The sequence below is a fragment of the Scardinius erythrophthalmus genome, assembly GCF_964197995.2.
Source record: "Scardinius erythrophthalmus genome assembly, chromosome: 5".
In the NCBI taxonomy this organism is placed as follows: domain Eukaryota; kingdom Metazoa; phylum Chordata; class Actinopteri; order Cypriniformes; family Leuciscidae; genus Scardinius; species Scardinius erythrophthalmus.
The window spans coordinates 1,172,144-1,177,143 of record NC_138225.1 but is presented as its reverse complement, the minus strand read 5'-3'; the positions used below and the strand labels follow the sequence as shown (position 1 = coordinate 1,177,143).

Sequence of the window (5,000 nt, the reverse complement as noted above, 5' to 3'; positions counted from 1 at the left end):
GATCAAAGATCCTCAAAAAGTCACTTATCATGATGTTTCACTACATTATTGAGGACATTTGAGCCTCACAAGCATAAATAAACCTCCACACACACACACACACACACACACACACACACACACACTCGTTGACCTGTAGCATGGGAGAAAATTCACACAATCCACCAAACAACGTCAAAATCAATCTATAAATCTAAAATCAGCTCGTAATACGAGGTGAGGAAAGACCGTTTATACTAGTTTCAGACTCATAATTACAGTAATCAAAAATAATACTGTAAAAATGTCTCAATCTCAATACAGCTTAAAACAAGTGAAACAAGACAAAATAAATAAATTGTGTTTATAAAGATTGTAAACTTTTTTTTAATTGCATTCATATTCCTGAACGCAATAAAAACATCGTACTGATGTGAATTATCCGTGTTGTTCTTCTATCAACAATGCAGTTCTGACCGGATGAGACTTATTATCCAGAAAATATGGTAATTATTTATAATTATTCACAGAAATAGTGTATAAAGAATAACATTTGAGTGGAAAGATGAGTAACTCTCACATTGTTCTTCACTAGTCTAATAGTTTAGATTAGAAAACATCACAGCCGTAATTCAGCAGATCCGTTGGGAATGAATGAGTTCCGGTCTGTCGTTAGTCTGAGAACAATCAGTGAAGCAGCGCTCAACTCAATACTATCGAACTGACTATTAAACTCCTCATCAGGACTAAACACTCGTTTAACAGCGGACTGATCCGGAATAAATGGATCTGAGTTTAACCGGTTGTTTGAGGATCACTGGGATTTAACGTCAAGGGAATCACATCCCGTCTTCTTGTGGAGTGAGTGTTTCGCCTTCCTGGAGTGATCTTAGAGGAATGGCATGTTTTCCTGGCGGGAGTTAAAGACTGTGTGTGAAAACAAAACAGGGTCAATCACTCAGTCTGAACGAGGACAGACAATAACCCGTTAAACACACACTCCACCTCTGACCACAGCAACAATTACTGCACAATAAGCCTATTCAAGTGTCACAGACACAACAGGAACACACACACACACACACTCACACGCACACACACACACACACACACACGCACGCACGCACACACACGCACGCACGCACACACACATACGCACACTCATACACAATCATACACACACACACACACACACACACACACACACACACACACACACACACACACACACTGACCTACAATCACACACACACATCGACCCACATACAATCATACACACACACTCACATACACACTCACACTGACACACACACACACACACACACACACACACACACACACACACACACAATCATACACACACACGCAGACCCACATACAATCACACACACACACACACACACACACACACACACACACACACACACACACACACACACACACACACACACACACACACACACACACACACACAATCATACACACACTCACATACACACTCACACACAATAATACACAATCATACACACACTCACACACACATATTTACATTATACTACAGCTCAACATTTTGGGGTCAGTGTTTTTAAGAACAAAATTAACACTTTTATTCATCGGGATGAAAATTACATTAATCAAAAATGACAATAAAGACATTTATAATGTTACAAAAGATATTTAAAATAAATGATGTTTTTTTTTAACTTTCTATTCATCAAAGAATCCTGAAAATAAAATGTATGACGGTTTCCACAAAAATATGAACAGTTTCAACACTGATAATAATCATAAATGTTTCTTGATCATCAAATCCTCATATTAGAGTGATTTCTGAAGGATCATGTGACACTGAAGACTGGAGTAATGATGCTGAACATTTACAGGAATAAATTACACTTTACTATATATTCACATAGAAAACAGATGATTTACATTCTAATAATATTTCACAAATTTTTCTGTATTTTTAATCAAATAAACGCAGCCTTGATGAGCAGAAGAGACTCATTCAGAAAATCTTACCGACCCCAAACTTTTGAACTATAGTGTATATATATATATATATATATATATATATATATATATATATATATATATATATGCGCATCACTAGTTTTTGGAGCAGAACTGAAGATCACAGTGTGACTGCATGTGTTTTCACTTTTCATTTTTTTTTTTTCTGAAGCGGATGTGTCCTGAACGATCGCCTCACCGTTGATTTGCTGCTCTGAGTTCTGTGTGTTGGCTGATGTTTATGGCTGCACTTCAACAGTCATTCACACGGGCAACAATACAGGCTTTGTTTCAGGAATGACTTGATGAATAGTGTTGCTTTATGGGAGAACACACTGAGACACAAGAACCCTCTTAACAGCACTCACTGAAACAGGCTGGGGGTCAAAGGTCAGGTCACCTCATGCTCTCAGAGTTCGGGGTCAGAGGTCAGGGGTCGAGACTGAGGCATGTGCCTGAGGCCGTCTCCCTCTCAAACAGAAGAAACAGAAGCACAGTCACGAGGCTTTAACCTCTCGAGATCCTGATCAACACTTCCAGACTCACTTTACACTGAGTTCCACATCGACCAATAGAAGTCGACAACTAGAGAACTACACAAGTTTGTGAGCTTTACACACTTGACGCATCTAAGTCAAGTCAAGTCAAGTCAAGTTTATTTATATAGCGCTTTTCACAACATAGGTTGTATCAAAGCAGCTTCACAGTAATAAATTAAAACAATACATCAATGTTTGTTTATAGTGGAACGTCCACGTTTTGTAATGCTGATCAATGGTATCGTTGATTGATTAATTCAATTAAATATCCCCAAATATCCCCAACTGAGCAAGCCAAAGGCAACAGTGGCAAGGAACCGAAAAACTCCATCAGGTGACCTAATGGAGAAAAAAAAACCTTGGGAGAACCCGGGCTCAGTCGGGGGCCAGTTCTCCTCTGGCGTTTATGAACTAGAGGTCGGATTTAACTGTAGGATTAAAAGTGTTATATGAATGCCTGGCTGAAGAGATGCGTCTTTAATCTAGTTTTAAACTGGGAGAGCGAGTCTGAGCAACGAACAGTATCAGGAAGACTATTCCAGAGTTTTGGAGCTAAATGTGAAAATGCTCTCCCTCCTTTGGTGGATCTGGATATCCTAGGTATGACCAAAAGCCTCGAATTTAGTGACCTTAAAGAGCGCGATGGATTATAGGTCGATAGAAGATCGGTTAAATAGACTGGAGCTAAGCCGTTTAGGGCTTTATAAGTCAGTAGCAATACCTTGTAATTAATACGTGACTTTATAGGTAACCAATGTAGTGATGATAAAATCGGTGTTATATGATCATATTTTCTTGATCTAGTAAGAACTCTAGCGGCGGCATTTTGGACTAACTGTAGCTTGTTTATTGAGGATGCAGGACAACCAGCTAATAAAGCATTACAGTAATCTAGTCTCGATGTCATGAATGCATGAACTAACTTTTCTGCATCAGAAACTGATAGCATATTACGTAGCTTAGCAATGTTTCTAAGGTGGAAAAAGGCTGTTTTTGTAACATATGAAATATGATTTTCAAAAGACAGGTTGCAGTCTAGTATAACACCCAGGTCTTTTACTGTAGAGGATAAAGTAACAGGACATCCTACTATGTTAAAGTTGTATTGTGAGAGGTTTTGTGGGTGGTTTTTTGAACCGATAAGTATTACCTCTGTCTTGTCTGGATTCAATAAAAGGAAATTGCGCGTCATCCAATCTTTTATATCTTTAACACACTCTGTCAATTTGGATAATTTAGCGTTTTCATCCGGCCGTGATGAAATATATATTTGAGTGTCATCAGCATAACAATGGAAACTAATTCCATGTTTTCTTATAATATTTCCAAGTGGCAGCATATATATTGAGAATAATAGAGGGCCTAACACAGATCCCTGCGGCACTCCATAGTTTACTGGAGTTATGATCGATTTTTCTCCATTTAAATAAACAAAATGGTAGCGGTCAGATAAATACGATCTAAACCAGCTTAATGCTTGTCCTTGAACACCAGTATAATTTTGTAGTCGATCTAAGAGTATTGTATGATCTATAGTATCGAACGCAGCACTAAGATCAAGTAAAACTAGTATTGAGATACAGCCTTGGTCAGAAGCTAAAAGTAAATCATTTGTGATTTTAACGAGCGCAGTTTTAGTGCTATGATGCGGCCTGAACCCAGACTGAAACTTTTCAGAGATGTAATTTTCTTGCAAGATAGAGCCCAGTTGAGAGGACACAACTTTTTCTAGTATTTTAGACATAAAAGGTAGATTTGAAATGGGTCTATAATTTGCTAGATTATGTGGATCTAATTGTGGTTTCTTAAAGGGATACTTCAGGATTTAGCATTAAGCTTTGTATTAGTAGAAAACCTGTAGTATTTTTGAATTACCATGCTTTCCACCCTCATATCCCCCTGAGACGAGAGATTTATGTATTTTTTGTCTGGAAAAAATCCTCCGATGACGCAAAAATCGTCATTTTGCGTCATCGGAGGATTTTCTGGCCAGAGGATAAAGACTACAGCCAGTAGATGGCGTTGTTCCGCATGTTTTCAGCCTGCCCATAGAGGGTGGGATCTCACTCACAGAATGTACGCACAGTATCAACCGTCTTTCTTTGAAAGCTAAGCTAGCAGGCTCTTGTTCTGTGGAGAAAGCTGAATAGTAGGAGAAAGCTGAGTAAGTACCATCCTCCTTTTCCCGGACTTGTCCGGCCGTCGAGATCGTTCAAAATGTACGGGATTCGGCTTTTGCGTTCTGCGGTCGCCATTCATTGTTTACATGCACACCTCTTGTTTCAATCTAGCTGAATTCATTCCGATTGGTGAATTTGAATGTAGTGTTTACATGAACGCTAAACAAGTGATCGGATGATGTGCGTTTTACCATTGCTAAGAAAAATCCCGCTCCTCCGTGAGAGATACGAGACCGGCGCGTCTCAGTAATGACGCCACCGGCCTCGCGCCGTTCTCCCTGCGGCCGTC

At 39.2% G+C, this 5,000-nt stretch overlaps 1 protein-coding gene across 3 annotated transcripts in view; it reads right to left on the bottom strand.

The window, feature by feature from the left end:
• The window catches only part of mcc (MCC regulator of WNT signaling pathway), a 120,957-nt gene that overhangs the window by 43,603 nt on the left and 72,354 nt on the right, over window positions 1-5,000 (bottom strand). The gene's annotated exons all lie outside the window — the stretch shown is intronic.